General features: G+C 39.4%; 1 long non-coding RNA gene across 1 annotated transcript; it reads right to left on the bottom strand.

Moving 5' to 3' along the window:
- Window positions 1-3,808: 3,808 nt before the first annotated feature.
- LOC138108533 (uncharacterized) lies at window positions 3,809-9,784 on the bottom strand. The gene is made up of 3 exons (XR_011149993.1): window positions 9,488-9,784; window positions 7,959-8,120; window positions 3,809-7,775 (listed from the first exon to the last, which is right to left on the bottom strand). It is a non-coding gene; the product is annotated as an uncharacterized lncRNA (long non-coding RNA).
- Window positions 9,785-10,955: the final 1,171 nt, after the last annotated feature.

The raw sequence follows: 10,955 nt of genomic DNA, 5'->3' as shown, positions 1-10,955 counted from the left end.
TAAAAAGCAGAGAGGCAGACAGCATTCTGAAAGACTTAACTCAGATAATTTTGAAGGGGAGATGGAATACAAACTGCCTTCAAGTCTATAAGTTGAACAGCAGCAAACACAAAAATAAGAATTTGAAGTAAATCACTTCACAGGAAATGCTCAAACCACTTAAAGTAGAGCACCTCTTAATTTCATACCTAAACTAAGCCTTGGAACATCCTTTCAATTCAGGTGAGATTTGCAGTCTCAGAAGTTTCTCCTGGAGGAGTCTAATCACTGACTCAAGAGGAAAGGCAAGGTTTGTTAGAAACCTGACTAAGTGCTTAATTAAATAGAAAAACTACAAGCATGTTTCACCTTGCTTTTGAGTTTCATTAGGAAACATTTCACAATCTCTATTTTGTTCCATACAACTGCACGTCTTTGTCAGGTTAAAACAAGAGGTAATTTATGTGCACTCTCTAAAATTGGAATTTTTAATTCCTGAGTCTTGGCTCTAATTGTAAAAAGGACCCTTGAGGCTCATAGTTTCTCTGTTAACTTCCCTCCCTCAAATTCCCTACACGTAAACACTTGTTTCTACAACAGCTCTTCTGCAAGTCATTTTCCCCCCACTTTTTGCACATTCAAAACATGCAAAAACCAAACCCAAGTGTCTCGGTTTTACACGTGCCACTTACTCAGACTGAGCTCACTACGCCCAGATGATAACTACTGATTCCAGTAACTCTCTATTCAGGAAATCTCAAGAATGTTACCAGCATCAAGAGCACATGACTCAACAGCCAGATTGCCCACTATGCAAGAATAGTAGAATAGGCTTCTTTCACCCGAGAAATGTAACTCCTTCAAAATTAAAGTTTTAAGAACACAAAGAAGAATTTCAGCTTCTGCAGAAGCAAAACTGCAAAGATGCACTTAGAAGTTACTGAAAGTTCACATCAGCAGCAAGACTTGAGTGGAAAGGAGCTTACCATCAGTTACTATTTAGCACAACTTATTTCCTAAAATCTTTAAGTTCACCCTTGAGCGTCAAAGGGGGTTTTGGATTCTTCTCTACCTAAATTATAAGCAGCTAGCTTCTAGCATTTCCTCCACACCCACCAAGCAGTTAGCTCTGCTGTTGAATGCACTATGGCAAATGGCATTCAAGCTGTGAGACTTTGACAGCGGCTGGCACTTCAGTAGTTACATGGCAGTATTGGCATGACCATGCAGATGGAGAATGGTGGACACGTTTTTCCCTCAGTGAAAAAAGTTCTAGTTAGAGATGCTTTTAAAAAAGGGAAATTGCGAGCCTGAAATGCTGTCATTTCTACATGGACAAGCAGGAATGATGCTTGGCACTATGCTTGAAATACTTGTACATTCAATTTTTCTTGCCGATGTTGGCTTAAGAGTTCTAATATATTCACAATTAAGAATTAAACAATGCTGGAAGCATTTCCTATTGCAAGTGTCTTATAGTTACTATAACCATATTAAAATAGTTACGTTGGTTCATTTGTTTCTAATGATCTTCCTTTTTCAAGGACTTACAAATATGTTTAATTGCAAAGTATGCATTATTAGGGAATTTTCATCCTTTAATTATTTCACCCATCTTACATGACTCAATTCTTTAAATACCCAGATTTCCATTTCATCTCTAAGCACAGTAGTTGCCTTAAGTTTCACTCTCCTATTTCCATCCTAGATCTTCTTCAAGTGAACTTAGCAAACAGTGTTCTTGCCAAAGTCCAAGGATATTTGCACTATTCCATCCCTGTGTATTTTGAGTTGCCGATCTTTTCTGTGACAGTCCAGAACCAGCTCTTCCATTCTGCTACCCACCTCCTTCCTTCCTTATCAGAAGATATTCCAATTGTTTTTAGAGTGGAGATCCTTAAAAGCTCTTCTGCACATTCAATCTAGGTGGTCTACTTTGTAATTAAAAAAACCCTGTCCTCTCTGTAAATGAGGTCCAGAAAACTGCCTCTACTCTGTGTCCAATGGCACACATGAAATCTTTCTTCATCTCTCCATCACTTCAAGAAAAATACGCCTGCTATCTCTAATACATCATTAATACTTGCACCTCCACAGACCTAGCCAAACACCCAGTTTTGCAGATTCTTTAAGCATAAACTCTAAATTGAAGTCCTTTCAACTGATCCTTACATTTCCAGCCCATCCAGCAACTCCTCGTCTTCCAGGTTCATCTTTACGCAACACTCTCCAGTGAAGGAAAGGCAAAAATCTTACTGTGACCAGAACAGATTCAGAAAACTGCTGCCAGAAAGAATACTCTAAGAAGTCTTTATATCCTCTTAGGGCCACCTGTCCCTTCTCAGTTGAATCATACAGCAGCTACTGTCACGGTCTAGGCCTATCAAGATCTGCAACCTTCCTTGCCCTTAGTAAGCCTTCTTCTCTACCTCCAGTATCACACAAGGACAGACTCGGCACTACACGTTACAGTTTGTATTAAGGCTCATTTGTGCTTTCTTCTTCATAGTGTCTTAACAGAAATGCAATTTCCACCCCGACAGCCTGCCTCTGAGTCCTCCTCTTCACACTGCCTACACATACCAGTCCCACCAGTGCTGCCTCACCCCATGCTCCACCCATTCACAGGCAGGTTCATGTACCCACTGTGATCCAGAACTGTGCCAGGAACTTCACAGAAATCACGGGGCTCAGCACCACCACATGCTGCAGTCACACTGAACATCTGACTGACAACTTATGAAGTCATTTAACCCATTTTCTGCTAGGGCCAACTAATTAGCAGTGTCAAAGAAAACTCTGAGAGAAAAGAATAGGCGTTACTTGAAGGAGCAATGCTGAAACTGAAAAAGCTATTTTTTTCAGCAATAAAATCACCACTTGACCACAAAGACAGCAAAAAAAACCACCTCACCTGAACATACTTTCTTCTCTCCTAAATAGGCAGTAAACTTAAAACTTCTTTTGTAGTATTTCAGTGAGGCTCACCACTGTGGTATGTGAGCAACCCAAGAAGATTAAGTTGCTCATCTGTATTAAACAACAGTTGCTGCAGGTTGAAAACAAGCAGGGCTTCAGTTGTACAGAAACTCAGCTGAGGTTTCTGTTTGGCAAAGATGATGTATTTGAAACAAGGCAAGGACCCAGATTCCATTTGATATGGTTCTTCCTGATGCATAGATTTCAGGTAAATTCAATAGCTCCTCTCCTTCCCCTCCATGGAACAAAAAAACTTTTCCCTCTGTGTGCTAACAGGATTAAGTGTCGCATTTAAATTTCATCAAACTCCACTTTGTTCTCTAACCCCTTCTCTGAATTAGCAGACTGCTGCTGAAGCAGGCACAGCTTCTCCGACTCGTTAACATCACGGACATGTTGTGGCAGGGATCCAAGCTCTCTTTTCCTGCAGAGGATATAGCTTCTGTGGATGTGAACAATCTCCAGTGAAAGCTTAACAGATCGTCCCATTTCCTCTGTTAGAAGGGAGTCTCCCAACTCACACTCTGAACAAACACAGTCCTGGAGCCAGCCCATGGACAGTGTTTACAGAAACAGCAACGTCACCGATAGGACAGATTCGGATACTTTGGAACAAAAATACTTTGAAAGAAAAGAGAAGCAGCAGTATTTTTTTTTCCATTAAAAAGTAGTAAATTAAACATTAGTCAAATGCTGATACTTTTTTAAAAGCTATTTCATATGGAGGCTTCCTTTAAAACCACATCTATTTTACTGTGGTTAAAGTAAATCTCAGGCTGAACAAAGGAACTCAGAGGTACCAATTTAGCAGTAGTTCTACATTTCCATCCCCACCTCTCCTCTTGCTGCCTCACTTCCACATGTGCACACGAGGGGCCTAAGTAGTGCCAATATAAAATAAAGGAACACTTTTTTTCTTGTGGGATTTGTTTTAATTTTTTTTAAATGCACTGAAGATCTTTAGACTACCCAAACTTTGTGAAAATACAAAGGCGGAGCACCGAAAGTATTTGCAAAGGTTCTGGACCATCTGTAATTCTTCATACATGCACTTTGACAACCTTATTTAATTAGTATCAACTTTTCACCATTTAGCATGCTGCTAAGTATTAGTCTATTTTTATTTTATTTATTTTAAGGAAGTGGAACAATACAGTGATCATCAAAAATAGTACATCAAAATAGTACATGCTGTACCCTGTACTTAAACAAATAAATACAGAAAACTATAATCCAAGGGTAGGATATATAAATATAAACTCTAATTTTCACGAAGTTCATGAGAATTATAACTTTTGGAAAACCCAGTCCATCTGGTAATTGAAGTGGTTTCAATCTCACAGTTACTAACACAGGAATGGAGCAAAAAGCTGCTCTCAGCATTCATTTTGCCAACGAATCAAACTTGTAACATCATATGGTCAATGTATAATACAAGGCAAACAAGCACAAGAGAAAAATGCACCACATTTTTTTCTTGTTTCTACCTCACATCCATTCCTAAAACCTGCCTGGTGACTATGAGAGACACAGCTGGTATGAAGCAAGAGGCAAAGAAGTGTCAGAGAAAATGTGAAAATCCAGGCTCCATCCAAGAAGCAGGAAGGAAGAAACTCAAGGGTCAGCAGCAGAAGATAAGGGCAGAGACAGGCTCCAGCACAAGAATTTTTCTAAGTAAATGGCTTGTCAACAGAACTAATATCTTAAAAAGTTTCTGTGCCCAATGCCTCCCACATTGAAGCTGCTAAATCTCATCCTGCTCCCCTCTTTAGGGCTATGAATCGTAATAACATGGAATGATGCTACTCACGGCCAGAGCTGCTTTCTGTACAAAAATGAGCAGGCTACTTCTCAGAAAACCTAATTTGCAAGAAACCTCTCCTAGACCCAATCAAACAGTGGACAGAGGCTTCATTTTCTTTCACAAGTCTTAAACCACCAAGAAATCTTAACTGGGAAGGTAAAATAAAATAAAAATAAATAAATAAATAAATAAATAAATAAATAAATAAATAAAGCAACTGTGTACAGTTCTGCCTGTGCCCTTTCTGCCTAAAGATGAGGGCAGGCAGATAGTTATTTCAGACAGACCCCATATTAACTTCCTGACCAAGCCAAGTGAAAGCCTGCCAAGTGTTAAAGGGAGAAGAAAGGGATGTAAGCAGCCCGGGTACTTCCTTTCTGGAGGTATTTTTTACCAGCGCTGCAATTCTACGGGTCTTACTGAGGGAACTGATGTGTTAGGCAGAGTACAGCAACATCCTGCTTTTACCTTCTGTGCTGAACACAAACCCAGAGAGGGCTGATGGCAAGGGGCACATAGGCTGTTTGTTAGGAGGCTATGTAAAATAGTGAGGACACCTCATGATGCTGATTAAAAAGCCACGATGACTACTTTCCCTCCTAGCCTGAATTATGTTTCTAGCTAGACATATTCTACCTTCTCTTCGAAGCTGCAGCAACTGACCTTTGCCTGCTCACTGCCCCGACAGGCTGCACAAACTGCACTGAAGTTACCACAGGAAAGTATCAGAAATGATTCTGTCATCACCATTAGACACTTCGGCAGAGGCCAAAACCCAAATTTTAGAAGCATATAATATATACATCCCCTTCATAACAAAAAATCTGTCCTGGTGCTGCTCATGCCAGTGCAAGGAAACCTTGTTCCCTGGAGTGCAGCAAAGTGACACCTCCCGCCAACACAAGAGCAGTGCCAAGACATGCTAAAATGGGAGTCAAAGAGGAAGTTGAAAGTTAAGTTGGGTTCAGATTTTAATTTTTTAAACAAAAAAGTCCTCCATTCTGAAGTGACAAATGTGGAAGTGAAGATTAAATTATGTTAAATTTTACATCACGTGTCTTTGAATTCTCTGGAAAGGTAGAATGTTGACACAAATCTACTGCATTAGAATTTATTGCAATAACAGTATTTCTCTGAGAAGATCTAAAAGCACACACCTCATTTTCTAAAATGCAAATATTTCACTCCTTGCTCAAAGTGTCTGGAGGCTTAAAATAAGAGCAGATATAAACCTGTAATATATACTAGCCTCTGAGCATTACTACATTCAAAATATATTAGTTACTTTTTTGGTCAGCTCAAAGAAATGTTTGTCCCACCAGCTGATATTTCTCTCCTAAGAGGAGAAAACTGGTTCCACAAATCCATTCCAGCAAATTAAAGAGTATTAGCAACATAACCCAAAATGCAATCAAATCAAAGTGATGATTTATTGCTTATAATGAAAACTAGAGGATTTATATCTTCAGATGTTCCTTCCAGTAATAAATTGATATTCTATAAGATATTCTGTAAGAGAGTTCAAGAAATTCAGTGCAAAATATTTTCAATATATAATGTATGCCACAACTCTGATTTTAGTTCATGATGCAATTTTAGCACATCCTGTTTCTACTCATATACTTCACACAACAGATTTGCTGCAAACACAGAAACAACTTTGAAAAGTTAAAAAATTACTTCTAAGGCAAAAGTGCTTTATCTGTACACGTTCTACTAGGAGCTGCTAAATCTCTAGGAAAAGATACCTCACCAGTATCCAAAACAGACAGCAGACACCCTACAGATGCAATTAGGAACGTTTTCTTATAGCTTTCATGGAGGAGAATGCATATGACACTACCATTAAGCCAATACTCCCAGCAAGTGTAGTCTGCCATCAGTTCAGAAAACTTCTCTGCAAGAGAGGCACTGACAATGATATGACCAAGTCTAATCACCCATGTCCCATGGCATCAGAGAGTAAGTGCCAGAAGTCTGAAGGACTTAAAGCACCAATACTCTTTCTAGAAATATTTTAAATCCATTTTAGCTATTAGTAAATGAGTACACTTACATAGTAAAGAGGAGATGTAGACAATAAATGCTTGTGAACACGAGGCAAACTGTGTGCATCTCAAGGAGAGTACCCAGGTAGGGATATCTAAATTTCAGCCCCGCTGTGCAAGCACCTTCACAAACATCAAACATTCAGTTGGCAATGGAGAAAACTGACATGTGTAACAACAGAAGAGTGGTGGATAGGCTTAGACCTGGATCCAGCCAACACTAGTGCAAGGAAGATGATTTCCAATACCTTTATTTCATGCTTGCAGCTTTTTGCCTGTGTCTTAAGCACTTATACCTTCTTGCCCTCAATGTATGTCCACTTGGCAGTGTAAGGGCTAAACCAGTCTTACATCAGTAATACTGACAGAAGATTTGAATCATTCCAAAATAACACTGTTCTCATAAGCAGCAACTGCAAAATGCCTGAGGCAAAATGTGTCAAGTTCCAAATTTTAATTATTCAAACCCTCTACTGAAACACTCATGTTCTCCTCTTCCTAAAGCTACCACTTTAATTCTATTTCACTAATGTGAAAAACCTGCAGATCTTCGTCATGAGGAGAAGAATGCTCAGATTAGGAAACTTGCATGCTTTTTTCAGTATGGGTTCACATCTCCTTTGCAATCAGATTTTCAGCTCAGCACTGACATGGAAGGAAAAAAAAGATCTTTTAACAAAGCTGGTATCTGCAGTCAGTTCCTCACAGAAATGAAACACCCAATTTTCCAGGACAGCACCAGTTATATTTGTATAAAATATCTTTGTGATAGAAATGAACAAAGAACAACATGGCTTCTTTACAGATTTCCTCATACAAGACATTAAATCCTTCTGTGTAGATAGTTGCTATGGTGCAGACTTAAGGGGAGAAAGAGGGGAGATCAGACTTCTTGTTTACAGGTTTCCAATATGCTCCACTTGATCCATCTTGAAATTGAAACCCTTTAGCTTCCTGTCTTTAGGCTGTCAGATGGTAGAGAACAAACACAATGTTAGCAACTTTACAAAGCTCCCACATGTTCTGCACAGAGCTAGAGAAAAACATCCACATGGATTAGGCAACAGACAGGAGGGACAATATAGTTTCAAAAAGAATAAAAACCATGCTAAATCCTGAAAGACTTATTCAAGGGAAAAGAGACTTACTCAGGGAATGAAATGCCAGATTATCTCTGAACACTGTCAACACTTCACAATGTAACACGGCATGGATCTTTAAAAAAACTACACCATTCCGACATTCTCAGGTGAAATTCTGATTCTTCTGAGAACTTCTTACACAGGTTTTATCCCAACAGGTATGCTTCTCTATTTACAGGAAGAGTAAGACAAAGGCACTTAGATTAGGATTCAACTCTCAATAAGACACAAAAAGCTTGCAGTCCTCTACAGTCTAAAAAGCCTACAGAGAGATTCAGCTTACTCTACAGCAGACATTTGGGGTCTAATTCAGGTACCTAGACATAGGTAACTGCTGTCAGTTTAAATGTCCTGGCAGTTTCACCTCAATTCCAGTTGCCTCTCCTGTAAACCTTGTATCCATCAGCACTATGCAATTTTTATCAACGCTTTAGAGATCCTAGCTGGCACTTAGTTCAGGCAGGTGACCACAGGGCTACTATCTAGGCCCCACTGACTCTAGCAAGGACATTTTCATCAGCTATGAAGACAGAGAGCACAGGAACTTGGTGCAAAAGTATAAAACTTAACTGCTCTTCATCAGTCATGAACAGAATGCATCCTTTATTCTTTTGACAATTGATAAGAATATAGCTATCACTTGTTAAATACTCAGGCTGCTCTTTATTGTGGATTTGGGGTTATGCAAGAGACTTGGCCTTTGCAGTCACTTCTTTAGGGTCCCATGTTTTAAAGAAGCTGCCAAATGTAATTTCTTCCCTAGATCCCTTAGTCCCTTGCAAAGATTAGACTAGAACCTTTTTGCCAAAACCTTTATATAACCTGTCTGCATGAACTGCCTTAACCAACTTTTTTTTAGTATGGTGTATAAAACCCACTCATACAGAACAGGTCAGTTCTCCCATTCAGTCAGTGACCAGGCTGGTTCTGTCATATATTCTGTTTCCACTAAACATCCAGGGTGAGGTATAAGCAACCACCTCCAGGATAATTCCAAGGTTTAGGAACTAAATGATGCAGTCTTTCTAAAATAAATACAAAATTCCCTGCATGGACAGAGATGCCTTTAAAGACCTCCAGAGGGAGATCCTGTCTAATTTTTGGGCTTTAAATTGCTTTGAACATCCATCTTAGGCATCATCAGTGGCCACACCAGCATCTTGCTCCAGCCTGCATATTCAGCTCAGTCAGGTCAGGAATTCAAAACTCAAAAATAAATAGAAAAGGAAACAAGACCTGTGACAACTTTCAAATTCTATGGCAGTTTTCTTGCTCTCTTTAGATTGCCATTTATTTATCCTCTGCCCCAAGTGCTACTGTTTGCCATAATCTATTTCTCTTTCTTTACCTGCTTACTGTTTGCACAAAGTGTAAAAATATTATTTTCCATATTGTCACATATGCCTGGAAAGTTTAACTAATGCCCAAATCCATTTACTCCCCAGTGTTAGCAAACAGCCTTAACTGAAACAGTAGCATCTAATCTGTATTTATGCTTCTACGAGCACCACTAGAAATCTGAAAAAAAAACCTACACTGGAGGGTATTGGAGTAGATTTCTTTCCATTATTTTTTGGTTCTTCCATCTTCTGGGATTTGTTTCCAAGAGAAGATATTAATCTTCTGCTATTAATCCAGAAGCCCTCCTGACTGTGTTCTGCCAACAGAAATCAGACCTTCATTAAGGCCAGCCAGACAGAACAACTACTAAGTTTTAAACACCAGAGAAAGTATTGCCCCTTCACGTTTACAGATACACTTTCCCATTTATTTAACAAGCATCAGAACGATTCTGCTAATGTAGCTATAACCTAGTTCTCACAGCTAAGAGATAAGGGATACTGTGCAAGAAAGGCATCCAGTGCTTCTATAGCTATACTCCTTACACACAATCCACCCAACAGTAAGAATATTTAAGAGAGTCACATAGTTCCCATGGAGAGAGAGATCTTGTCAGATTTTACTCCAAATCTACTGAAAACAGAAGAGTTTTTGCCAAGTCAATTTTGGCAAGTGTTTCCAGCATTATCCTGTCTTGCCAAACTGCATTTAGATTTTGCTGGACTTATTTATTTGTTCAGTATGCTCAGAGAAGTAGAACTATTTGTTGCTGTAGAGAATTTGGCTTACTTTGAAGACCTGGAACAACATTTAAAAGATGAATCAGAGATGGACTAACTTAGAAATTTGATCTGTTAACCTCACCTCATAGCACTAGTGCATGCTAAGTGTTAGAAGTAATCCATAGTGCAGCTACTTCAGTTCTGAGACCAGACAACTCTCTGAATCTCAAATGACGCTTTTAATGTTTTGTTTTTATATAGCCAAGTTCCATCCCTCTCAAAAATACCATCCAACACAAGCTGTAAGATGACACTGACGATCCTCTTTAGGGGTCAAAACAGCACAACTACGTTTCATGAAAAAAAAGAAAAAAGAATCAGTATTCTTTGCTGACTGCATAGAGATGAATCCTCCAAAGGCTTGATTTTCAGAAGACATCAAGCATCCAGTCTCTTTCTCTCAAATACAAAGCTACAGCTCTTTAGGACACCGTAAGTTAAAGGCTGATCCCTCTCCCACTGTTGTCCACACCCTCACTCCCCACAGAGCCGGTCAGTGCTCTGCTTCCACCCTGTCAGTGAGGCATGCAGGAATGCTTTTGATCAGATGCACCAGAGGTACACTGGTGACATATTTCGCCTGACAGAGTCATGCTCTACTGCTCAACACAAAAAATGGACTGAAAATATTTAAGTATTTCAAAAACATCATCTGCAGCATTTGTTTCCAAGCTTTTGGTACTGTTTCTCCCATGCTTGTCCATTCCACATTTTCAGCTTTACTACTTTTCTCCTTTTCTTTTCCTTCCCTGAGCCAGACATTCATTCTTCATGCCTCCCTCTATTCCCTCACCTCCTGACACTGCCCACTGCCTTGCAATAGACAGCAACCTTGCTTTCCCTTTTCCAACACAGAAGCTATGCACTAGGTCATAGCCAT

The sequence above is a fragment of the Aphelocoma coerulescens genome, chromosome 3, assembly GCF_041296385.1.
Source record: "Aphelocoma coerulescens isolate FSJ_1873_10779 chromosome 3, UR_Acoe_1.0, whole genome shotgun sequence".
Taxonomy (NCBI): domain Eukaryota; kingdom Metazoa; phylum Chordata; class Aves; order Passeriformes; family Corvidae; genus Aphelocoma; species Aphelocoma coerulescens.
Note: the sequence above shows the minus strand (reverse complement) of the source record. Positions and strands in the feature narration are given on the sequence as shown.